This window comes from Canis aureus, chromosome 4 (genome assembly GCF_053574225.1).
Source record: "Canis aureus isolate CA01 chromosome 4, VMU_Caureus_v.1.0, whole genome shotgun sequence".
NCBI classification, from domain to species: Eukaryota; Metazoa; Chordata; class Mammalia; order Carnivora; family Canidae; genus Canis; species Canis aureus.
In genome coordinates this window covers 786,756-814,544 of record NC_135614.1, presented here as the reverse complement: position 1 = coordinate 814,544, position 27,789 = coordinate 786,756, and the positions used below count along the sequence as shown (strand labels likewise).

Sequence of the window (27,789 nt, the reverse complement as noted above, 5' to 3'; positions counted from 1 at the left end):
AAAAGAAAAAACACACCTTCCCTACAATCAAGCAATTGCACTGTTGGGGATTTACCCAAAGATTCAGATGCAATGAAATGCCGGGTCACCTGCACCCCGATGTTTATAGCAGGAATGTCCACAATGGCCAAACTGTGGAAGGAGCCTGGTGTCCATTAAACATGAATGGATAAAGAAGATGTGGTTTATGTATACAATGGAATATTAATCAGCCATTAGAAACGACAAATACCCACCATTTGCTTCAACGTGGATAGAACTGGAGGGTATTATGCTGAGTGCAGTAAGTCAATCGGAGAAGGACAGTGTATGTTCTCATTCATTTGGGGAATATAAATAATAGTGAAAGGGAATATAAGGGAATGGAGAAGAAACCTGTGGGAAATATCAGAAAGGGAGACAGAACATAAAGACTCCTAATCTGGGAAATGAACTAGGGGTGCTGGAAGGGGAGGAGGGCGGGAAGAGAGGGTGAATGGGTGACGGCCACTGAGTGGGACGCTTGACGGGATGAGCACTGGGTGTTATTCTGTATGTTGGTCAATTGAACACCAATAAAAAATAAATTTATTTTAAAAAAAAGTTCCAACAAATAAATATTTATGCTGCCAACATGGGAGTACCTAAATATACAAACCAATTAACAACAAGCATACAGGAACTCACTGATAATAATACAATGACAGGGGATGTTAACACCCACTTACATCAATGGACCGATCATCTATGCATTAAATCAACAGGGGAACAATAGTCTTGACACACTGGACCACAGGGACTCAACAGATATAGTCTGAACATTTCAACCTAAAGCAGAATACACATTCCTTTCAAGTGCACATGGGACATTCTCCAGAACAGGTCATATCCTGGGCCACAAATCAGCCCTCAACAGGTACAACAGGTACAAGAAGGTTGATATCACACCCTGTACATTTTCGACCACGACGCTATGAAACTCGAAGTCGACAGTAAGAACAAATTTGGATAGACCAAAAATACGTGGAGATTATGAACATCCTACTAGAGAATGAATGGAGCAAACAGGAAATTAAAGAGGAAATTTAAAACAAATTAAAATGAAAACATGTTTCTCCAAACTTCTAGGATGTAGAAAAGGCAGTCCTAAGGGGGAAGTAGAATAGCAATACAGGCCTACCTCAAGAAACAAGAAGTCTCCAATACACTACCTAACACTACACCTAAAGAGTCTGGAAAAGGAATAGCAAAAAAAGCCGAAAGACTACAGAATAAGGGGAAAAAAAGGTGAGAGCAGAAATAAACAATACAGAAACAACAAAGCAGTAGAATGGAATAATGAAACAAAGAGATGGTTCTTGAAAATAATTAAGAAAATGGATCAAGCCCTAGCCAGCCTTATCAACGAGAAAAGAGAAAAGACTTAATAAATAAAATCACAAATGAGAGAAGAGATCACAATCAACACCAAAAAATTAGACAATTATAAGGGAATACTATGAATGATTATATGCTAACAAACTGGGGGACCTGTAAGAAATGGACAAATCCCTAGAAATGTGCTAATGAACAAAACTGAAATGGGAAGAAATAGAAAATGTGAGCAGACCCATAATTTGCAAAGGAATTGAATCAGCAAGGTACCTTGGTGTATCAGGGGTTGAGCATCTGCTTTGGCTCAGATCATGATCCCGGGGTCCTGGGGAATCATGTCCACCATCAGGGCCAGCTGGAGCCTCATTTTCCCTCTGCCTTTACCTCTGCCTTTCTGTGTCTCACATGAATACATAAATAAAATATTTAAAAAAGAAAAAATATAAAAAATGAGAAAGGACCCAAATAAAATCACAAATGGGAAAAGAGAAATAACAACCAACACTAGAGAAATACAAACGATTATAAGAGAACATTATGAAAAATTATATGCCAGCAACCTCGAACCTGGAAGAAATAGATCAATTCCTAGAAATATATAACATAGCAAAAATGAAAAAGAAGAAATAAAAAACTTGAACAGGCAGATAACCAGCAAAGAAATTGAATCATCAATCAAGAATCTCCCAACAGGAGACGCTTAGATCAATAGAACAGAATGGAAAGCCAAACAAGATACAAACCTGTAACTCTATGATGCATTAATCGACAACAAGGCAGGAAGGAATATCCAATGGCACAAAGACAGTCTCTTCAACAAACCCTAACATTGACCCCAGGATAAGAACAAATGGTGTTGGGAAAACCAGACAGCCAAATGCAGAAGAATCAAACTGGACCACTTTCTTACACCATATATATAAAAAATAAATTCAAAATGGATGAAAGACCTAAATGTGAGACCTGAAACCATATACAAGAAGAAAAGATAGGCAGCAACATCTTTGATATTGGCCATTGGGTCTTCTTTCTAGATATGCCTCTGACATGAGGGAAACAAAAGCAAAAATACTATTGGGACTTCATCAAATTTAAAAGCTTCTGCAAAGTGAAGGAAACAACCAAAGCTAAAAGGCAACATACAAAATGAAAGGAGATATTTGTAAACAACACATCCAATAAACAGTTAGTATGCAAAATACGTAAAGCAAATATAAATCTCAGCATCCTAAATACAAATTATCCAACTACAGATGGGCAGAAGAGGTGAATGGACTTTGTCTCTGACAAGACATCCAGATGGCCACCAGACACACGGACAGACACTCAGCGTCACCCATCATCAGGGAAATGCAAACCACAATGAGATGTCACCTGAAAGCCATCAGAATGGCTAAAATTAACACAAGAAACAACAGGTGTTGGTGAGGCTATGCAGAAGAGGGAGCCCTGTTACACTCCTGGTGTGCATGCGAACAGGTGCAGCCACTGTTGAAAACAGTTTGGAGGGTCCTCGACAAGTTAAAAATCGGGGATCCCTGGGTGGCACAGTTGTTTGGCACCTGCCTTTGGCCCATGGCACAATCCTGGACACCCGGGTTCGAATCGCACGTCGGACTCCTGGTGCATGGAGCCAGCTTCTCCCTCTGCCTGCGTCTCTGCCTCTCTCTCTGTGACTATCATAAATAAAAATAAAATAAAAAGAAGTTAAAAATAGAGCTACCCTACGATTCCAAAATTGCACAGCTAGGTATTTTCCACGAGGATACAAAAGTAGTTTAGTAGATTGGAAGAGGGACACGCAGCCCAGTGTTTCTAGCAGTGTTATCAACAAAAGCCAATCAGTGGATACAGCCCAGATGTCCATCGACAGAAGAATGGGCAGAGACGATGTGCTAAATATACACACTGTGACATCACTGGGTCATCAGAAGGGATGAAATGAAGCCATTTAAAATGACGTGGGAAAAGTGGAAAGGACTTATGCCAAATGAACTCAGTCAGTCAGAGAAAGACAGATACCAAATACCATACAATGGCATTCACATGTGAATTTTAAAAAACAAACAAACTGGCAAAGGGGCAGAGGGGGGATGAGAGAAGCAAACCAAGATACACACTCTTAACCACAGAGAATAAGCTAATCAACACCAAAGGAAGGTGGGGGAATGGGGAATCAGGGGATGGGGATACTGGAGGGCACCTGTGACCAGTACCAGGAGTTGTATCCAAGGATTAAATCACTATGTGGTAAACCTGAAAGTATATCATACTGTGTTTACAAACAGGAATTCAAGTAAAACTTTAAAATGATAATTGGTATGATTGATGAAACATGTGCACACAAGAGATAAAATCAGAAAGACAACTGAAAATCCAAATAGAGTATTTAGAGGCACAAATCCCCTCCTTAGCTCAGCTCGGGAGAAGCCTGCCCTGTCTATTCTGACCCCAGCAGAAGCCTGGATTTTGATTCTCTGGGGAGGCCACTGACTTGGTGGAGTCAGGCTATCTTTGAAACCAAAACCTAAATAGAGTGCATAAAACTAAACTGTCCTAGACACTAGGAGTCCCAGTGCAGGCACATGCCAAGACCCAAACTCTAACCATTCACAGACATAACCCTAACCCTACACTTAATCCTAACGTTAACCTAACCCTTAAACAAGATCTATCACTAATTAAAAGCCAAACACAAACCCCAAGACCGAAACACATTCACTGAATGTTCCTGCCAACCCTCACCCTAACTCCTAAACCTATCCTAAACCCTTAAGCCTGACCCCTACCTTAAATCTAACCCTAAGCCTACCCTCTAACCTTAACCTTAACTTAATGTACTCAAATCCTATTCCTAACCTTAACCAGTACGCTAACCCTAACACTCTAATACTAATCCTATCTCATATCCCAAACTGTACCCTAACCTGTACCCTAAAACTAACCCCTTTCCCACTCCCTAACCGTATCTCTTACCCTTTTCCAAATCCATACCCTGACCATGACCTGAACCTAAACCTAACACCTAACCAAACACTAACCTTAACCCTAGCCCTAATCCCTATCCTAACCCTAACCCTCGCCCTAACCCTAAACCTAGCCCTTCTTTAACTCTAACCCCTAACCCTTAACCCTAACCCTAACTCACATCCTAACCCCTAACCTTAAATGCAAACCTAAGCCCAACCCTAACTCTAACCATAACCCTAACCCCAACTCCAAACCTCCTGCCCTAATCCCTAGAGCCTAAACCCTAACCCTAAATCCTGTCCCTAACCCTAACCCCCATCCTAACTCTTAACTACTGACCCTTACACTTATGCCTCACCTAACCTCTAATCCGTAACCATAAGCATAATCATAACTCCTAACATCTAACCTCAGCCTAACCATCAACTGCCTCCCCTCCCCTGACCCTACCATTTGTTCTACCCATTCACTTACCCTATGGTTGTGAGTAGTCCCTTCTGATGTGGACATGGCCCCCAATGGCGCCTCCAGAGTCCTCCACGGGGTCTTGAATAATCCAGGCTCATGTGAGTGCGGACGTGGCCCCACATGTTCCTGAGTCATAGTCAGCAGGTCCTGAGGATGCCTATTCTCCTATCACTGTGGACTATGCCTCACATCCTCTGGAACCCTCACAGCAGGTCCTCAGGAGGCCGGGGCTCCTGTCAGCCTGGGCATGGCCCCACGTCCCCCAGAAAACTCACCGCGAATCCTGAGGAGGCTGTAGGCTCCTGTCAGCATAGACGCATCCCCATACGTCCCAAAGCCAAAGTGCAGATGCTGAGGAGGATGGGGGTTCTGTCACCGTGAATGGGGCACCTAGCTTCCAGAAGCCTCAACTTATATCCTGAGGGGGCCGGGAGCTCCTGCCAGAGTGGAAGCGGTGCCACATCTTCCTGAAGTGTCCCCGTGGGTCCTGGGGCGGCTCAGGGGCTCCTGTCAGCGTAGATGCAGGCCCACAATTTCCTGAAGCCTCCCCGCGGGACCTGAGGTGGCCCAGGGCTCCTGGCAGCGTGGATGCGGGTCCATATCTTCCTGAACTTCAGCGCTGGTCCTGAGGAGACCAGGGCTCCTGTCAGTGTAACGCGGCCCAATTTCCCCCTGAGACTTCCCGCGGGTCCTGAGGAAGCTGGGATTCATCAGCGTGGACACATCCCCATGTCCTCCTCAGGCCTCCCCAGCACAGGCTGGCTCCTGTTAGTGAAGGCAGAGGAGGACTACTGAGCATGCGCACCCCTGGGTGGGGGCCTGGGCTCGGGTGCCCCCTGCAGGACACTCAGGTGCTGCAGGAGGCCATGCAGGAGGAGTTGGGTGCTCCAGAGGCCGCACCTGCCTCATCCAGGCTCCAGCTGTGGCCTGTTAGCATCGGAAACATCTCACTGAAACGGAGCCCAACACCCGGTTTCCCCAGAAATACTTAAGGACAAGGAATTGGAGCCCACAGGACACGAAATGAAATGTGGACCACACTTTTACCACATCCTGCAAAACTCACTCAACCCTCTTCCACTGTGGGTGGGACTGCGGGCTAATGCAGCCGCCCTGGACAGTGTAGAGGCTCCTCAGGATGTTACAAATAGAGCGGCCCTGAGACCAGCAGGTGTATGGCCTGGAGCTCACTCCGAAGATACAGATGCAGTGAGACGTCGGACAACTGCACCCTGTGTCCACAGCAGCCGGGTCCACAGTAGCCACACTGTGGGAGGAGTCTTGGTGCCCTCAGGCAGATGATGGATAAAGAGGATGGGAGATAGATGATGGTCATAGAGAGAGGAATGGTACTCAGCTATCAAAGAGAAGGAAATCTTGCCATTTGCAATGACGTGGATAGAACTAGAGGGATCATGTTAAGTGAAATAAATCAGTCGGGAAAGAGAATGACCGTGTGGTGTCATTCATAGGTGGAATTAAAGAAGCAAAGCAGATAACAACTGTAAAGGGAAGGAAAAACAAATATGATAAAAACAGATGCAGGAAATACAGACTCTTAATGAAAGGAACAAACTGAGGGCCGCTGGAGTTTGGGGATAACAGGGGAGGTGTTGTCACGTGCACTGCTGTTATCTCCAACTGGTGAATCCCTGAATTCTTCCTCTGAAAGTATAACACACTATACATTAATTAATTGGGTTTAAATTAATTTAAGTTAAAAAATCATTTGTATCAGAGCACATTTCCTTCTAGACTCTCAGTTTTGCTCATTCAGCTTATACCGGGACCACCCACCGTGGGTCTGGTTTGTCGAAATAGGCTCCATGCCTCGTCCATGTCCCAGCCCAGGGTAGAACTCATGACCCCTGAGATCAGGACCGGAGGTGAGGTCAGGAGTCGGATGCTTAACCAACGGAGCCAGCTGGGGGCCTGAGAACCACACTGCTTTATCCTGTGTCTGTGTGACATCATTTGAAATAGGAAAGTGCTGCGTCCCGCTCTCTCAGGCTCTCCAATACTGATTTGCTGTCCGGGGTCATTTGTGGGGGCGGATGGATGTTATGGGTTTTTTTTTTCCTATTTATAGGATCTGCCACCATGATTTTGATAGGAATGACAATGAATCTGAGGGTGGATTCAGGAACTGCGGACATTTTCACAAGATGAGGCTCCCACCCCACGAGCCCAGGATGGCCTCCCAGAGCCTGGTATGGCTCAGTGCACAAGTCTTGTGCTCCTTTGGTTCAGTCTCATTATTAATTGAGAATGAAGAAGGGAGTCATATCCTTCATTTCCTTCCTGAGTGCTCATTGTCGGGACACAGCAAGGCTACTCTGTTCTGTAGGGTAAGTTTGTGTCCTGTGACTTTACTGAACGCACTCCTTAGTTCTAACAGGTTTTGGTGGAGGCTCTCGGGTTTCATGCTTCTAGTACCGCATCTTCATCATATAGGGAGAGTGTGACGTCCCCCTTCCAGGTGTGGAACCTTTGCTGTTTACAGTTTAATGTCCTAGAAAGCCCCACAATAGAATCAAAACTGAGCCCAGGACAAGGACAGGAAGGCCCTATTAGAATGAGAACAGAGAAGGCCCCATATCAAAATGTAAACAGAACTTGAGGAATTGCTCCAGCCCTTCTGGAGGTCCCCGAGACTAGTCTTTAAAACTAAGCAAAAACCCACCTTGGGGTCCAAGTCCCTGCTCTGCTGTGTCGGGTATACTTGGACACAAGATCGATCTTGTAAATTAACCCTCGTGTGTTTGCATTCGTTTCGACTTCTCGGTAGTTTCTCATATTCGCAATCTTGGGCACAACAGTCTGAGATAAAAAAACAAAACCAAAAGAAACTTGGACGAGGGCAGAGTGAAAGCAGGGTTCTAAGAGAAGCGGCAGAGACCCAGGGGCTTCGTGGCTCTTCTGTGGTGGGACTGCAGACTGGGGGGTAGGATGCTCAGTCCCAGAGCAAGAGGACCCAGCGTCCCCACCCGCATCCCTCCCATCAGCGCTGAGTCTCAGGGATCAGCACAGTGCGACCCGCTGGAGGCCAGAGGCGCTAAAGCCCACACCACCTCTGACCCCGCAAGTGCATCTCTCAGGCAGATGTGCACCTGACAATCAGCGCCATGGCCCATTCCCAGACCCCACACAGACCACTTGCTGCCACCAAGCTGTTGGACCACAGAGGCTGCAGAGCTTCAGCTCTGCCTGGAAAGTAGGGTCTAGCTTCCTTTGTACTTTGTGCTTTATTTTCATGTATTTTCTTTGATTCTATTTTATAAATTGCCTTATTTTAATTTTTATGTATGTACCTTATATGTTTCTTATGTTTAGTTTCATGGTACTTTAATTGTGTTTCTTATTTTGGGATTTGGAATCTTTTAACAAGCAGGCCAAAATAATCTGGTGTTCTTTTAGGAGGGCAGTTTTTATTGTTTTTCTTGGTTTTTCTTTTTCTTCCTTCTTTCTTTTTTGGAAAAAAATAATGAGATGGAGAAATTCACCTTCATAAAATAACATGAGGTAGTACTCACAGCCAGGAAGTTCATCCATTCACATATATGATGTCTAAATACAGTTTAAAACAATGATTATAAAGATAGCAGCTGGGCTGGAAAAAGAGCACAGAAGAAAACTAGAGAATCCCTTACTGTAGAAATAAAAGAACTAAAATCTAGTCAAGCCAACGTTAAAAATGCTATAACTGAGATGCAGTCCCAAGTGGAAGCCTTAAAAACAAGGAAGGTTATGGACCAGAAAGGTAGACTTGGGAACTCAGCCACTTATTAAAGCAATAACATTCATATCATAGTAGACTCAGAAGATGAAGTGAGAGAAAAGGTGGGCCTTGATCAGCTATTATAAATGACAAATACCCACCATTTGCTTCAAGGTGGATGTAACTGGACGGTATTATGCTGAGTGAAGCAACTCAATCGGAGAAGGACAAACATTGTATGTTCTCATTCACTTGGGGAATATAAATAATAGTGAAAGGGAATATAAGGGAAGGGAGAAGGAATGTGTGGGAAATATCAGAAAGGGAGACAGAACATAAAGACTCCTAACTCGGGATCCCTGGGTGGCGCAGCGGTTTGGCGCCTGCCTTTGGCCCAGGGCGCGATCCTGGAGACCCGGGATCAAATCCCACGTCGGGCTCCCGGTGCATGGGGCCTGCTTCTCCCTCAGCCTGTGTCTCTGCCTCATTCTCTCTCTCTCTCTGTGACTATCACAAATAAATAAAAATTTAATAAAAAGACTCCTAACTCTGGGAAACGAACTAGGGGTGATGGTAGGGGAGGAGGGCTGGGGTGGGGGTGAATGTGTGATGGGCACTGAGGGGGGCACTTGACGGGATGAGCACTGGGTGTTATTCTGTATGTGGGCAAATTGAACACACATAAAAAATAAATTTATTATTAAGAAAAAAAAGAAGGAAGAAAAAGTGGCACCTGGGTGGCTCAGTCAGTTAAGCTTCTGACTTAGGCTCAGATCATGATCCAGGTCCAAGGAAGGCTCCCTGTTCAGCAGGGAACCTACTTCTCCCTCTCCCTCTGCCCGTCTTGCTCATGGTTTTTCTCTCCTCTTTCAATTAATTAAATAAAGTCTTTGAAAAAGACACAAACAAACCCAGAATGAAGAGAAATCACCCATGTAGAAGAATTTCAAACAATTTGTGCAGACGTTCCACCCTCAAATTCATGAGCATAGCTTCCCACTCTTATGTGTGCAATACACATAGTAACTTCCTTCTACAAAATATATTATGAGAAACTTAAAAAAATAATGATAATGTAATAGTAATAATAATAATAATAATAATAATAATAAGAAGAAGAAGAAGAAGAAGAAGAAGAAGAACAATAAAGAATCACTTTACTACGGAGAAAGCTGACAAACACTACATCAGCAAAATGATCAGATCGATACCAAGACTGATAAATTATGTTGATAGTATCTCTCCTTTATATAATAAAAATAGCAATATATCTCTGTATATAATCCACAAAAACAGTTCACTCATGAGATAAACAACAGACATGTCCCAACTGAGGGAAATTTTACAAATTACTCTACTTCTCAAAGCGTTCCAGTTAAACGACAACAAGGAAAGGCTGAAAGACTGTCACAATCCAGAGGAGCCTAAGGAAACAGGAGGACAAATGGAGTGTGATATGAGGAATGGTAACTCAGCAAAAACTATGGAAATCTGAATAAAGTATTGTCCCTGGTTAATGCAAATATTTTAATATTGATTCATTAGCTAATATTTGAACCGTACTAATATAACATATCCATAATTGGAAATATTGAGTGCAAGTGCATGAGAATTCTCTTAGTATCTTCTCAATTTCCCTACAAATCTTTGTTTTATTTTCTAATAAATAAGATTTATTTTGAAAAATGACTTAAATAAATCAGGCTCCAAGTGTGAAGACATTTCAAGAATAGTTAACATTTGCCTTATTCTTAAGGAGTTCCTTCGTTAGGAACAAAGTAAAAATTTTATATCAGAAGGAAAGAAAAACACTTATGAACACGTACAATGCTTCCTCAACCTGAAAGCAGGAAAGCATAATGAATAGCAAAAATCACCTAAAAATACTTCTATTATAATAGACACCATATTGCAAGTGCATTTAAAATTAGCAAGGCATAACATTTATCTCCTTGACATTTGTCTTCCAAAGAGTTCACAGTGTTTCAGTGTCAGTTGAAACAGGGGAAGAAACTCAGGGAAGAATCCTTCACATAATAATAGGACCATTGGTAGTAATGTCTCTCAGTTATTTCCAAATCCATAAAGATGCATTTTCTGATGAGTGACTGAGCTGCGAAGAAATAGTTGAGAAAGCCTCATCCCTCTGAATTACTAGTGTCAGAATATTTTAACAATACTACCACGGATAGTACTTTATCCATATTAACAGTCAATACGTCTCAGATTCGAATCTGAGCAATCAGATGTGCAGAGAAAAAACGCTTTGATTGCTCCTCATCTTTTAAAGGCAAAGGAGAACTTTTCTATGTACAAAGTCAGTTGTCAAGATAGCCTTAGGGAATAAGAGTCTGCAGCATCAAATCACGCTGCATAGCCGAGACGCCCGATCTCCAGGTCTTCCTGATTGCAAATCCCGGGGCTTGTCCCCCAACACAGGCTGCCACGCTGAGGTCATTTGCAATTGCTCTCTTAGGAGCTCCGGGGAGGGCGGCAGGAGCTAGAAAGTATGGGACGGGACGTGGGGAGGCGGAGAACATTACGGCCATTCCACTTTAAGTTCAGCATTTGCACAAGTCCAGCAATCCCAGTCCCCTGTGAAGAAGAGCTGAAATTTACATGACTTCAGTTACAGGAAAAAAACAAAAATTTACAGCTTAATGTCCTAGAATGCCCCAGAATAGAATAAAAACTGAGCCGAAGCCAAGGGCTGGAAGCCCCTATTAGAATGAGAAGAGAGCTCAATGCCCTTGAAGGCCCCATATCAAAATGTGAACCGTACTTGAGGAATTGCTCCAGCCCTTCTGGAGGTCCCCGAGACCAGCCCTTAAAACTAGACTAAAACCGTCCTCGGGGTCCAAATCCCTGCTCCACTCTGTGGGGAATACTTGGACCCATGCTCGAGTGTGTAAAACAACCCTTGTTTGTTTGCATCAGTGTCGGCTCCTTAGTGGTTTCTTGGATTCGCCATCTTGTGCACAACACCCCCATGTCCCCTTCCCACCTGGACTGACTCCCTGTCCCCTCCCACCCAGGCTGACCCTCAGTCACCTCCCCGCCCACAACAGCTGGGCACAGGCCCTCACACAGGTCCATGGGCATGCTGGGCACTCCCGCCATCCCTGGCCTCCCAGGGGAAGGAAGGAGGATTCAGCAGGACACACTGCCATGGTGGCCCCTGGGCTCCCTGCCCAGGGTGGCACCTGGTGACATGTCGGCATCTGAGTCCCTGATGCTGGCTCCTCCTCCCTGGTATTCCCACAGGAAATGAAGTAAGAGGCCCTGGTCTCCTCCAGGGACATCAAGCAGGTGGACATGGACATCAACATGACATTCAGCAGTCACATAATGTTTTGGGACTACTACCGGGTAGTATGAGGCTGAGGTGCCAGGGGGGATTGGGACCCGGGGGAGGACTGGTGGCTTCTGAGTAGGGAAAATGGGGCTTTGAGGCCGGGGGAAGAACAGCAGCCAACAAAACACGGCAGCATGAAAGGGTGCTGGGGATGACCTCTGTGCCCCCACACCCAGTGTCTCAGGGATGAGGAGGTCACTAGGATGGGTCGTCCAGGGCTTGCCATGGGAGCTGAACCCCAAAGGGGTAATGGACGGCACCCTGAAACCAGGTGCCTGGGTGGGGGCCATGGGGGGCATTAAGGGGACCTGGGGGCAGGTTGCATGGCTGTGACTGGAGGAGGACACACATCGATCCGATGAGGGTCTGAAGGGTCAGAGTGACACCCATCCACGGTGCTTTATATATTTTGAAATTCTATGCATTTAATTTGAGACAATTTGCAATTTGTAAACATACAAGTATGATGACCCCCATATAATGCACCCGGTCCAGCCAGGGCCCTGCACTGACCACCCGGGATCCCTGGGGCAGGTGTCACAATAAACCCCAGACTGTGGTCGCCTTTATCTGTAGATGTCTTGGTGTGCATCTTAAAGAAAGGGGATGCCCTGTGTCCGCAGGCCCTCCACGCCATCCCCCTCACTCCCTACCCATACACTATCCCCCTACATCATTATCCCTCCTGGCATCCCCCCTACACCATCCCCCTCAAACCCACACACCCCCACACAAACCCCACCCACACTATACCCCAACACCATCCCCCCTACACCATCCCCCTCAATCCACCACCATCATACCCCTGCCCCAAAATCATCCATTCACACACCATCGCCCCCAAGCAAGGACCCAGTGCAGGTGCACCCTGTGGGACATGCTCAGCCTCCCCGTGGTTCTCTGGACAGCCTGCTACCATCAGAAGCCCAGTGTCCCATAGAGTGTCCAGGGGTTTCAGGGAGGAGGAAAGACAGGGAGCCCCTGACAGGGTGGGTGCAGGTAGGTGGAGCAGAGGAAGCACTGTGCCCTGCCTCCTCCCACTCTTCCTCCTGGAGGGTGGCACAACCTGCACAGGACACCAGCCCCTAACCCAGAGGGACCTGGGCTGACTTGGGCCCAGGCTCTTGGGGGTTGGGTTGATTTGAGTCCCCACCAGTCCCAACTCAAGGACTAATGGAATCAGGCCCCATGGCCCTGGCCAGCCCTGGATTCTGGCCCCGGGCTGAGCAAGCCCTCTCACAGCTGGATGTGGCCTCCTGGGCCCTGGGCGTGCCCCACAGATACAGGTCGCTGATCTAGGGCAGCCCTGGGGATCCCGGGACACAACAGTGTGGGGAGAGGAGGGGTAAGCCGGTGGGCCACACCTGCACCCACACCAGGAGGCAGGCTCCTCCAGGTGCTGTGGCCCCAGAGAGCCCAGGCCGGGGTCCAGCTGCCCTGCGGGGACCCAGAGCAGGAGCCCATGAACTGCAGGTCCAGGTCAGCATTGCTGTCCTCAGAACTGTCAATCAGGCTGAAACTTCAGGACACTCACCCCCACACGGAGTCCACACATGCTCCCAGGTGGGGGACTCCAGCACCCGCCCCCCCACCCCATGTGATTCTTGCCCCTCCTTAAAGGACAGAAAGGTCTCCTTCCCCAGGGGAAGGCACGAACTCATGGCTCTGAGCCCTTTGCTGTAGAAACTCAATAAAGTGTTGTGGTGTGAAAATGCAGAGCCAGCCCATTTCTGTGTCTCCCAGAACTATGTGCTTGGGGCAAGGAGAGACCCCCAGAGAGGAGGAGGGGGCACTACCCAGGCCCCAACCAGCCCCTGCAGGGGCGCCACCAGGCACACACAGCTGATGTCCCCACATGCCTTCCAGTGCAACCAGACCCCCTGCTGGACATGGGAATGTGGCCGAGCCAAAACTTCCAGCTCTGCTGACCCTCCAGCTGAAAGTTCCTGCATGAGTGAGCCCCGGCGTGGCCAGGAGAGCCCAGCTAGCCGCCCAGCGCCAGCACCAGAAATGATGTTCTGCCAACCATTTCGGGGTTTTGCGTGACCCAGCCAGAGGATCTGATAGCTGCATGGGATAGCTGCATGTGATAGACAAACACGCATCTCAAAACCAACAAAAGTCGGAATCCTCCCAATGTTGTCAAACAAGAGCCAGATGGTTACATACACTACACTGTGGTCTCCAATAGGATATTTGGAAAAATGCTATAAGCCATGACTGCAGAGGTGTTGGACGCATGGAATGTGTTTGCAGTGTTCCAACAGGGAGGGCAGAGGGGCAGGAAGCATCCTCCGGAGTGGGGGGGCCCTCCTAGGAAAGGACACCAGGTCCTTGTGAAGGCTACGGAGGGTGAAATCTCCTCCTCTTTCTGCTTCTGGTTTTCATCCTAAATGCCATTTTCCTCAATCATATTAGCAAGAATTTATTTTATGTTTTTAAATTTCTTTTTATTGGAGTCCAATTTGTATGAATTCTTTCTTCAGCAAGGGTGTCATACAGGAGAGGCGAGAGAAAGATTTTCCCAGACAGGCAACATATAAAGGAGTTCATGACCACTTAACCAATCCAGTAAGGAATTTTAAGAGGGACTCTTCTAGTGGGGGAAAAAAAGAGACCAAAAGCAACAAAGACAAGAAAGGCCCAGAGAACATCACCAGAAACACCAACTCTTCCGGGAACACAAATGCACAAAGTTCATATCTTTGAATAATCACTCTGAATGCTGATAGACTAAATGCTCCAATAAAAAGATATAGGGTATCAGAGTGGCTTAAAAAACAGGATCCGGGATGTCTGGGTGGCTCAGGGGTTGAGCCTCTGCCTTTGACTCAGGGTGTGATCCTGAAGTCTTGGATCGAGTCCCATATTGGGCTCCTGGTGGGGAGCCTGTTTCTCTCTCTGCCTAATTTTCTGCCCCCCTCTCTCTCTCAGTCTCGCTCTCTCTCACACTATCATAAATAAAATTATTATTAAAAAAACAAAATCCATCTGTACGCTGCCTACAAGATGCTCACCTTAGACCTATAGACACCAACAGATTGAAAGTCAGGGGATGGAAAATCACCTATGACGCTAATGGATATCAAAAGAAAGATGGAGGACCCATACTTATATCAAACAAATTAGATTTGAAAACACACCCTGGGGGACACCTGGTGGCTCAGTGGTTGAGCATCTGCCTTCGGCTCAGGGTGTGATTCTGGGATCTCAGGATCGAGTCCCACATCATCCTCCCTTTGGGGAGCCTGCCTCTTACTCTGCTATGTTCCTTCCTCTGCTTCTCTGTGTAATTCTCATGAATAAATAAATAAATATTTGAATTTCTAAAAAGAAAGAACAAATACTGTAAGAAGAGATGAAGAAGGGCATTATTTCATAATTAAAAAGACTCTCTATCATGATAAAACAACTAAATATTTATGCTGCCAACATGGGAGTACCTAAATATAGAAACCACTGTTGGTGGGAATGTGAACTGATGCAGCCACTCTGGAAATCTCTGTGGAGGTTCCTCAATGAGATAAAAATAGACCTGCACAACGACCCTGAAATTGCACTGTTGGGGATTTACTGCAAAGATTCAGATGCAATGAAACGCCGGGACACCTGCACCCCGATGTTTATATTAGGAATGTCCACAATAGCCAAACTGTGGAAGGAGCCTCGATGTCCATCGAAAGTTGAATGGATAAAGAAGATGTGGTTTATGTATACAATGGAATATTACTCAGCCATTAGAAATGGACTGCTCCCGAGTTACTGCGTGGGCTGAATACAGGTTTCCAGAGCTGGCTGTTGCCACTGGGGTTGTTCCTCCTGGGGCCTCACGGGGTAAACTAACCGCACTGAGCCCTGCACCAGGCAGGGGACAGAGCAGCTCCCCCAAGTGCTAACACCTGTAAATCCACACAACAGACCCCTCCCCTGGAAGACCAGCTAGACAGACAAGTTCCAGGGGAAGTCAAGGAACTTAAAGTATACAGAATCAGAAGATACCCCCCATGTTATTTTATTTATGATTGCTTCCCCCACCCTTTTTCCCCATTTTCTTTCTTTTCTTTCTTTTTTTTCTCTTTTTTCCTTCTTTCTGCCTTTATTCTTTGCCTTTTTCTCTTTTCTTTCCTTCTTTCTCTCCTCTCTTTTTCTCCTTTTCCCAATTCAATTTGTTTTTGGCCACTCGGCACTCAGGAAAATGACTAGAAGGAAAACCTAACCTCAAAATAAAGAATCAGAAACAGTCGTCTCTCCCACAGAGTTACAAAATCTGGATTACAATTCAATGTCAGAAAGCCAATTCAGAAGCACTATTATACAGCTACTGGTGGCTCTGGAAAAGAGCATAAAGGACTCAAGAGACTTCATGACTGCAGAATTTAGATCCAATCAGGCCGAAATTAAAAAGCAATTGAATGAGATGCAATCCAAACTGGAAGTCCTAACGATGAGGCATAACGAGGTGGAAGAACGAGTGAGTGACATAGAAGACAAGTTGATGGCAAAGAGAGAAACTGAGGAAAAAAGAGACAGACAATTAAATGACCAGGAAGACAGATTAAGGGAAATAAACGACAGCCTGCGGAAGAAAAACCTACATGTAATTGGGATTCCCAAGGGCGCCAAAATGGACAGAGGGCCAGAATAAGTATTTGAACAAATAATAGCTGAAAACATTCCAAATCTGGGAAGGGAAACAGACGTTCAGATGCAGGAAATAGAGAGATTCCCCCCCTTAAATCAATAATAACCATCCAACACCTCGACATTTAATAGGGAAACTTGCAAATTCCAAAGATAAAGAGAAGATCTTTAAGCAGCAAGAGACAAGAAAATCCTGACCTTTATGGGGAGGAGCATTAGGGTAACAGCAGACCTCTCCATAGCAACCTGGCAGCCCAGAAAGTGCTGGCAGGATATATTCAGGGTCATCAATGAGAATAACATGCAACCGAGAATACTTTATCCAGCAAGGCTCTCATTCAAAATGGAAGGAGAGATAAAGAGATTCCAAGACAGGCAGGAACTGAAAGAATATGTGACCTCCAAACCAACTCTGCAAGAAATTTTAAGGGGGACTCTTAAAATTCCCCTTTAAGAAGAAGCTCAGTGGAACAATCCACAAAAACAAGGACTGAATAGATATCATGAAGACGCTAAACTCATATCTATTGATAGTAACTCTGAACGTGAATGGGCTTAATGACCCCATCAAAAGGCACAGGGTTTCAGACTGGATAAAAAAGCAGGACCCATCTATTTGCTGTCTACAAGAGACTCATATTAGACAGAAGGACACCGACAACCTGAAAATAAAATGTTGGAGAACTATTTACCATTCAAAAGGTCCTCAAAAGAAAGCAGGGGTAGCCATCCTTATATCAGAAAAACTAAAATTTACCCCGAAGAATGTAATGAGAGATGAAGAGGGACACTAAATCATACTTAAGGGATCTATCCCACAAGAAGACTTAACAATCCTCAACATATGCCCCGAATGTGGGAGCTGCCAAGTATTTAAACCAATTAATAACCATAGTGAAGAAATACTTAGATAATAATACACTTATACTTGGTGACTTCAATCTAGCTCTTTCTACCCTCGATAGGTCTCTAAGCACAACATCTCCAAAGAAAAAAAGAGCTTTAAATGATACACTGGACCAGATGGATTTCACAGAAATCTACAGAACTTTACATCCAAACTCAACTGAATACACATTCTTCTCAGGTGTACATAGAACTTTCTCCAGAATAGACCACATACTGGGTCACAAATAGGGCCTGAACCGATACCAAGGGATTGGGATCATCCCCTGCATATTCTCAGACCATAATGCCTTGAAATTAGAACTAAATCACAACAAGAAGTTTGGAAGGACCTCAAACACATGGAGGTGAAGGACTATCCTGCTAAAAGATGAAAGGGTCAACCAGGAAATTAAGGAAGAATTAAAAGCTTTCATGGAAACTAATGAGAATGAACATACAACCGTTCAAAATCTTTGGGATGCAGCAAAAGCAGTCCTAAGGGGGATATACATTGCAATAAAAGCATCCATTCAAAAACTGGAAAGAACTCAAATACAAAAGCTAACCTTACACATAGAGGAGCTAGAAAAAAACAGCAGATATATCCTACACCCAACAGAAGAAGAGACTTAATTAAAATTCGAGCATGGTATCCCTGGGTGGCGTAGCGGTTTAGAGCCTGCCTTTGGCCCGGGACGTGATCCTGGAGACCCGGGATCGAATCCCACGTCGTGCTCCCAGTGCATGGAGCCTGCTTCTCCCTCTTCCTATGTCTCTGCTTCTCTCTCTCTCTGTGACTATCATAAATAAATAAAAAATAAATAAATAAAAATTCGAGCAGAACTCAAGGAAATCGAGACCAGAAGAAATGTGGAACAGATCAACAGAACCAGGAGCTGGTTCTTTGAACAAATTAATAAAATAGATAAACCATTAGCCAACAAGATTAAAAAGAAGATAGAGAAGACTCAAATTAATAAAATCATGAATGAGGGATCCCTGGGTGGCGCAGCGGTTTAGCGCCTGCCTTTGGCCCAGGGCGCGATCCTGGAGACCCGGGATCGAATCCCACGTCGGGCTCCCGGTGCATGGAGCCTGCTTCTCCCTCTGCCTGTGTCTCTGCCTCTCTCTCTCTCTCTCTGTGACTATCATAAATAAATAAAAATTAAAAAAAAAATAAAATAAAATCATGAATGAGAAATGAGAGATCACTACCAACACCAAGGAAATACAAACGATTTTAAACACATGTTATGAACAGCTATACGCCAATAAATTAGGCAATCTAGAGGAAATGGGCGCAATCCTAGATAGCCACAAACTACCAACTGGAACAGGAAGAAATAGAAAACCTAAACAGGCCAATAACCAGGCCTGTTTGAAGCAGTCATCCAAAACCTCCCAAGACACAAATGTCCAGGGCCAGATGGCTTCCCAAGGGAATTCTATCAAATGTTTAAGGAAGAAACCATACCTATCCTACTAAAGCTGTTTGGAAAGATAGAAAGAGATGGAGTACTTCCAAATTCATTCTATGAGGCCAGCATCACCTTAATTCCAAAACCAGACAAAGACCCCACCAAAAAGGAGAATTACAGACCAATATCCCTGATGAACATGGATGCAAAAATTCTCAACAAGATACTAGCCAATAGGATCCAACAGTACATTAAGAAAATTATTCACCATGACCTAGTAGGATTTTTCCCGGGACACAAGGCTGGTTTAACACTCGTAAAACAATCAATGTGATTCATCACATCAGCAAAGAAAAACCAAGAACCATATGATCCTCTCATTAGATGCAGAGAAAGCATTTGACAAAATAGAGCATCCATTGCTGATCAAAACACTTCAGAGCTTAGGGATAAGGGAACATTCCTCGACATCATAAAGGCCATCTACGCAAAGCCCACAGCAAATATCATTCTCAATGTGGAAGCACTGGGAGCATTTCCACTAAGATCAGGAACAAGACAGGGATGTCCACTCTCACCACTGCTATTCAACATAGTACTGGAAGACCGAGCCTCAGCAATAAGACAACAAAAATAAATAAAGGCATTCAAATTGGCAAAGAAGAAGTCAAACTCTCCCTCTTCGCCGATGACATGATACTCTAACTAGAAAACCCAAAAGCCTCCCCCCCAAGATTGCTAGAACTCATACAGCAATTTGGTAGCGTGGCAGGATACAAAATCAATGCCGAGAAATCAATGGCATTTCTATACACTAACAATGAGACTAAAGAAAGAGAAATAGAGGAGGCAATCTGATTTACAATTGCACCCAAAAGCATAAGATACCTAGGAATAAACCTAACAAAGGAGGTAAAGGATCTCAACCATAAACACTATAGAATGCCTCTGAAAGAAATTGAGGAAGACACAAAGAGATGGAAAAATATTCCATTCTCATGGATTGGCAGAATTAATATTGTGAAAAAGTCAATGTTACCCAGGGCAATGTATACGTTTAATGCAATCCCTATCAAAATACCATGGACTTTCTTCAGAGAGTTAGAACAAACTATTTTAATATTTGTGTGGAATCAGGAAAGACCCCGAATAGCCAGGGGAATTTTAAAAAAGAAAACCATAGCTGGGGGCATCACAATGCCAGATTTCAGGTTGTACTACAAAGCTGGGTCATCAAGACAGTGTGGTACTGGCACAAAAACAGACTCATAGATCAATGGAACGGAATAGAGAACCCAGAAGTGGACCCTGTACTTTATGGTCAACTGATATTCAATAAAGTAGGAAAGACTAATCATTGGAAGAAAGACAGTCTCTACGATATACGGTACTGGGAAAATGGACATCCATACTCAGAAGAATGAAACTAGACCACTCTCTTTCACAATACACAAAGATAAACTCAAAATGGATGAAACATCTAAATGTGAGACAAGAATCCATCAAAATCCAAGAGAACTCAGGCAACACCCTTTTTGAACTCGTCCACAGTAAATTCTTGAAAGGTACATCCATGAAGGCAAAAGAAACAAAAGCAAAAATGAACTATTGTGACTTCTTCAAGATAAGAAGCTTTTGCACAGCCAAGGGTACAGTCAACAAAACTAAAAGACAACCTACAGAGTGGGAGAAGATGTTTGCAAAAGACGTATCTGATAAAGGGCTAGTTTCCAAGATCTATAAAGAACTTCTTAAACTCAACACCAAATAAACCAACAATCCAATCATGAAATGGGCAAAAGACATGGATAGAAATTTCACAGACAAAGACATAGATATTGCCAACATGCACATGAGAAAATGCTCTGCATTACTTGCCTCAGGGAAATACAAATCAAAACTACAATGAGATACCACCTCACACCAGTGAGCATGGGGAAAATTAACAAGGCAGGAAACCACAAATGTTGGAGAGGATGCGGAGAAAAGGGAACCCTCTTACACTGTTGGTGGGAATGTGAACTGGTGCAGCCACTCTGGAAAACTGTGTGGAGGTTCCTCAAAGAGTTAAAAATAGACCTGCCTTACGACCCAGCAATTGCACTCTTGGGGATTTACCCAAAATATTCAGATGCAATGAAATGCCGGGACATGTGCACCCTGATGTGTTTAACAGGAATGTCCACAATAGCGAAACTGTGGACGGAGCCATGGTGTCCATCGAAAGATGAATGGATAAAGAAGATATGGTTTATGTATACAATGGAATATTACTCAGCCATTAAAAACGACAAATACCCACCATTTGCCTCGACGTGGATGGAACTGGAGGGTATTATGCTGAGTGAAGTAAGTCAATTGAAGAAGGACAAACATATGTTCTCATTCAATTGGTTAATATAAATAATAGTGAAAGGGAATATAAGGGAATGGAGAAGAAATGTGTGGGAAATATGAGAAAGGGAGACAGAACATAAAGACTCCTAACTCGGGGATCCCTGGGTGGCTCAGCGGTTTAGCGCCTGCCTTTGGCCCAGGACACGATCCTAGAGTCCCAGCATCGAGTCCCACATCGGGCTCCCGGCATGGAGCCTACTTCTCCTTCCTCCTGTGTCTCTGCCTCTCTCTCTCTCTCTCTCTATGTCTATCATAAATACATAAATATTTTTTAAAAAAGACTCCTAACTCTGAGAAAGGAACTAGGGATGCTTTAAGGGGAGGAGGGCGGAGGGTGAAGGTGAATGGGTGAAGGGCAGTGAGAGGCGCCCTTGCCGGGATGAGCACTGGGTGTTATTCTGTTTGTTGGTAGATTAAACACCAATAAAAAATAAATTTATTTAAAAAAATGTTCAAACAACTAAATATTTATGCTGATACATGGGAGTACCTAAATATAGAAACCAATTAACAACAAACATACAGGGACTCACTGATAATAATACAATGACAGGGGATTTTAACACCCACTTATGGCAATGGACCGATCGTCTATGCAGAAAATCAAAAGGGGAACAATAACATTGACACACTGGACCACAGGGACTCAACAGATATAGTCTGAACATTTATTCCTAAAGCAGAATACACATTCCTTTCAAGTGCACATGGGACATTCTCCAGAACAGATCATATCATGTCCCACAAATCAGCCCTTAACAGGTACAACAGGTACAAGAAGGTTGAATCACACCCTTTACATATTTGGACCATGATGCTATGAAACTGGAAGTTGACAGTAAGAAACAAAATTGGACAGACCAAAAATACGTGGAGATTATGAACATCCTACTAGAGAATGAATAGAGCAACCAGGAAATTAAAGAGGAAATTTAAAACAAAAAAAATGAAAACATGTTTCTCCAAACCTCTGGGATGTTGCAAAGGCAGTCCTAAGAGGGAAGTACATAGCAATACAGGCCTATCTCAAGCAACAAGAAGTCTCCAATTCGCAACCTAACCCTACACCCAAAGAGGCTGGAAAAGGAATAGCAAACAAAGCCTAAAGGCTACAGAAAAAGGGAAAAAATAAAGATGAGAGAAGAAATAAACAATGCAGAAAAAACAAAACAGTAGAATGGAATAATGAAACTAAGAGCTGGTTCTCCAAAATAATTAAGAAAATGGATCAAGCCCTAGCCAGTCTTATCAACGAGAAAAGAGAAAACCTAAGTAAATAAAATCACAAATGAGAGAAGAGAGATAACAATTAACACCAGAAAAATAAGACAATTATAAGGGAATACTATGAAAGATTATACGCTAACAAACTGGGAGACCTGCAAGAAAAGGACAAATCCCTAGAAATGTGCAAACGAGCACATGTGCAAAACTGAAATAGGAAGAAATGGAAAATATGAACAGACCCATAACTAGCAAAGAAATTGAATCAGCAAGGCACCTGGGTGCCTCAGTGATTGAGCATCTGCTTTGGCTCAGGTCATGATCGCAGGGTCCTGGGGGATCAATCCCACATCAGGCTCCCCGTATGGAGCCTCATTTTCCCTCTGCCTATAACTCTGCCCCTCTCTGTCTCTCATGAATAAATAAGTAAAGGTGCAGCTACTGTGGAACAGTCTGGAGGGTCCTCGAGAAGTTAAAAATAGGGGATCCTTGGGTGGCACAGCGGTTTGGCGCCTGCCTTTGGCCCAGGTCGTGATCCTGGAGACCCGGGATCGAATCCCACGTTGGGCTCCCGGGGCATGTAGCCTGCTTCTCCCTCTGCCTGTGTCTCTGCCTCTCTCTCTGTGACTATCATAAAAAAATTTTAAAAAATAAGTTAAAAATAGAGCTACCCTATGATTCCAAAATTGCACAGCTAGGTACTTACCCTGAGGATACAAAAGTAGTTGAGTAGATTCGAAGAGGAACACGCAGCCCAGTGTTGGTAGCAGCATTGTCAACAAAAGCGAAACTGTATAAAGCCCAGATATCCATTGACAGATGAATGGGCAGAGACGATGTGGTAAATATACACACTGCGACATCACTCAGTCATCAGAAGGGATGAAAGGAAGCCATTTACAATGACGTGGGAGAAGTGGAAGGGACTTATGCTAAATGAACTCACTCAGTCAGAGAAAGACAGATACCAAATACCATACAATTGCATTCACATGTGAATTTTAAGAAACCAAACAAACTGGCAAAGGGGCAGAGGGGGGATGAGAGAAGCAAACAAAAAAACACACTCTTAACCACAGAGAATAAACTAATAGATACCAGAAGAAGGGGGGGGAAGGGGAATCAGGGGATGGGGATAGTGGAGGTCACCTCTGACCAGAACCAGGCGTTGTATTCAAGGGTTGAATCACTATGTGGTAAACCTGATACTATATCATACTGTGTTTACAAAGAGGACTTCAAGTAAAAGTTTATTTTTTTTTAATTTTTGATTTATTTATGATAGTCACACAGAGAGAGAGAGAGAGAGAGAGGCAGAGACACAGGCAGAGGGAGAAGCAGGCTCCATGCACCGGGAGCCTGACGTGGGATTCGATCCTGGGTCTCCAGGATCGCGCCCTGGGCCAAAGGCAGGCGCCAAACCGCTGCGCCACCCAGGGATCCCAAAATTTTAAAATAATAATTGGTAGTATTGATGAAACATGTGTGCACATAGATAAAATCATAAAAGCAACTGAAAATCCAAAGTCTTTAGAGCCACAAATCCCCTCCTTAGCTCAGCTCAGGAGAAGCCTGCCATGCCTATTCTCACCCCAGCAGAAGCCTGGATTTTGACTCTCTGTGGAGGCTGCTGACTTGGTGGAGTCAGGCTATCTTTGAACCCAAAATCTAAATAGAGTGCATAAAACTAAACTGCCCAAGATGCTAGGAATCCCAGTGCAGGCACATGCCAAGACACAAACTCTAACCATACACAGACATAACCCTAACCCTACACTTAAGCCTAATGGTAACCTAACCCTTAAACAAGAATTATCACTAATCAAAAACCAAACACAAACCCCAAGACCGAAACACATTCACTGAACCTTCCTGCCAACCCTCACCGTAACCCCTAAACCTATTCTAAACCCTTAACCCTGACCCTTACCTTAAATCTAACCCTAACCCTAACCTCTAACCCTAACCTTATCTTAATGTACTCAAATCCTATTCCTAACCTTAACATGTACCCTAACTCTAACCCTCTAATACTAATCCTATCTCATACCCCAATCTGTACCCTAACATGTACCCTAATACTAATCCCTAACCCACTGCCTAACCCTCTCTTACCCTTTTCCAAAACCATACCCTGACCCTGACCTGACCCTAACCCTAACCCCTACCAAACACTAACCCTAACCCTAGCCTTAACCCCTATCCTAAACCTAACCCTCGCCCTAACCCTAAACCTAGCCCTAACTTTAACTCTTCCCCCTAACCCTAACGACTAACCCAAACTCACACCCTAACCCCTAACCCTAACTGCAAACCTAGCCCAACCCTAACTCTAACCATAACCCAAACCCTAATTCCTAACCTCCTACCCTAATCCCTAAAGTCTAAACCCTAAACCTAACTCTTACTCCTGTCCCTAACCCAAACCCCCTTCCTAACTCCTAACCACTGACCCTTACCCTTAACCCTCACCCTAACCTCTAATCCATAACCATAAGCTTAATCACTAACCCCTAACATCTAACCTAAGCCTAACCACCAAATGCCTCCCCTCCCCTGACCCTACCATTCATTCTACCCATTCACTTACCCTATGGTTCTGAGGAGTCCCTTCTGACATGGACGTGGCCCCAACGGTGCCTCCAGGGTCCTCCAGGGGGTCCTGAGGAAGCCAGGCTCCTGTGAGTGCGCATGTGGCCCCATGTGTTCCAGAGTCATAGTCAGCAGGTCCTGAGTACGCCGGGTCTCCTGTCACCGTGGAGTATGCCTCACATCCTCTGGAAGCCTCACCGCAGGTTCTCAGGAGGCTGGGGGCTCCTCTCAGCCTGGACATGGCCCCACATCCCCCAGAAAACTCACCGCGGGTCCTGAGGAGGCTGTGGGTTCCTGTCAGCCTAGACACAGCCCCATGTGTCCCGAAGCCAAAGTGCAGGTCCTGAGGAGGACGAGGGTCCTCTCAGTCTTGACGTGGCCCCATATTTTCCTCAGCCTCACCATAAGACCCGAGGAGGCTGGGGGCTCCTGTCAGCATGGACAGGGCCCCAAATCATCCCAAACCTTCACAGTGTGTCCTGAGGTGGCCGGTGACTCCTGTCAGTGTGGATTCGGCATCCACATCTTTTTTAGGCCTCACCACAGACTCTGACAAGGCTCGGGTCTTCTGTCTGCATGGACGCATCCCCATATGTCCCGAAGTCTACACCGGGGGTCCTGAGGACATCAGCGTCCAGTTGTGTGGACGTGGCCCCACATTCTCCCGAAGCGTCACCGCTGGTTCTGAGGTGGCCGGGCTCCGGTCACTGTGGATGCAGCCCCCAGCTTCCAGAAGACTCAACTTATGTCCTGAGGGGCCCGTTAGCTCCTGCCAGAGTGGACGCTGCGCCACATTTTTCAGAAGCCTCCCCGCGTGTCCTGAGGCAGCCCAGGGGCTCCTGTCAACGTGGATGCGGGCCCACATCTTACTGAAGCCTCCCTGCGGGGCCTGCAGCAGCCCAGGAGCTCCTGTCAGGGTGGGTAAGGGCCAACAATTTCCTGAAGCCTCCCAGCAGGACCTGAAGTGGCCCAGGGGCTCCTGTCAGGGTGGGTGTGTACCCACATCTTCCTGAAGCCTCACCGTGTATTCTGAGGAGACCGGGGCTCCTGTCAGTGTGAACGTTGCCCAATATCCCCCTGAAGGCTCCACGCAGGTTCTGAAGAGGCTGTGGCTTATCAGCGTGGATGTGTCCCCACGTCTTCCTCAGGCCTCCCCAGGACAGGCTGGCTCCTGTTAGTGCAGGCAGAGGAGGCCTACTGCGCATGCATACACCCTGGGCGGTGCCTGGGCTCAGGCGCCCCCTGTGGGATGCTCAGACGCCGCAGGAGGCTGCAGGAGGCAGCATGCCAGTCCGGGTCCCACGTCTGCCTCCTTCCAGGCTCCACTGTGCCCTGTTACCTTCGGAAACGTCTGATTCTAAAGGAGCCCAACACCCAGTTTCCTCAAAAATACTTAAGGAGAAGGAATTGGAGCCCAAAGGACGCGAAATGAAATGTGGACCAGACTTTTACCACGTCCTGTAATCTCACTCAACCCTCTTCCACTGTGGGCGGGAACGCGGGCTGCTGCAGCAGCCTTGGAAACAGTGTGGAGGCTCCTCAGCAAGTTACAAATAGAGCAGCCCTGCGACCAGCAGGTGTACGGCCTGGAGCTCACTCTGAAGATACAGATGCAGTGAGATGTGGGACAACTGCACCCCAATGTCCACAGCAGCCGGGTCCACAGTAGCCACACTATGGGAGGGGCCTTGGTGCCCTGTGGCAGATGATGGATAAAGAGGATGGGAGATAGATGGTATCATAGAGAGAGGAATGGTACTCAGCTATCAAAGAGAAGGAAATCTTGCCATTTGCAATGACGTGGATAGAACTAGAGGGATCATCTTAAGTGAAATAGGTCAGTGGGAAAAGAGAATGACCATGTGGTGTCATTCTTAGGTGGAATTAAAGAAGCAAAGCAGATGAACATCTGTGAAGGGAAGGAAAAACAAATAAGATGAACACAGATACAGGGAATACAGATCTTAACGATAGGAAACGAACTGAGTGTCACTGCAGGGGAGGGGATGGTGGAGGGAATAACAGGGGACCGGCATGAAGGAGAGCATGTGATGTCACGAGCACTGTGGTTATCTCCAACTGGTGAATCTCTGAATTCTTCCTCTGAAAGTATAATACACTATACATTAATTAATTGGGTTTAAATTAAGTTTAAAAATCAGTTGTATCAGAGCACGTTTCCTTCTAGACTCTCTGTTCTGCTCCTTCAGCTTATGCTGGGACCAACTCTCATGGGTCTGGTTTGTTTAAGTAGGCATCAGGCCTTGTCCATGGACCAGCCCAGGGCTGGAACTCACAACCCCGAGATCAGGACCGGAGGTGAGGTCAGGAGTCGGAGGCTTAACCGACAGAGCCAGGCGGGGTCCCGAGGACAACACTGCTTTATCCTGTCTCTGTGACATCATTTGAAATAGGAAAGTGCTGCGTCCTGCTCTGTCCTGCTTCTCCAATACTGATTTGCTGTCCAGGGTCATTTGTGGGGGCGGATGGATGTTATGGGGTTTTTTCCTATTTATAGGATCTGCCACCATGACTTGACAGGAATGACATTGAAATTGAGGGTGGCTTCAGGAACTGGGGACATTTTCACAAGATAAGGCTCCCAACCCATGAGCCCAGGACAGCCTCCCAGAGCCTGGTATGGCTCAGTGCACAAGTCTTGTGCTCCTTTGGTTCAGTCTCATTATTTATTCTCTGTGATGCTCCTGAGAAGGGAGTCACATCCGTCATTTCCTTCCTGAGTGCTCATTGTCAGGACACAGCAA

At 45.4% G+C, this 27,789-nt stretch overlaps 1 long non-coding RNA gene across 3 annotated transcripts in view; it reads right to left on the bottom strand.

The window, feature by feature from the left end:
* Positions 1-27,789, bottom strand: part of LOC144312034 (uncharacterized) — a 171,137-nt gene that overhangs the window by 43,476 nt on the left and 99,872 nt on the right. Inside the window, exon 1 of one of the 3 annotated variants that reach the window (XR_013377454.1) lies at positions 25,023-26,328. The exons of the other annotated variants lie outside the window; for them this stretch is intronic. This is a non-coding gene — a long non-coding RNA (uncharacterized LOC144312034). Of the gene's footprint in view, positions 1-25,022; positions 26,329-27,789 lie in introns of those variants that run through there. 3 annotated transcript variants of the gene reach the window in all.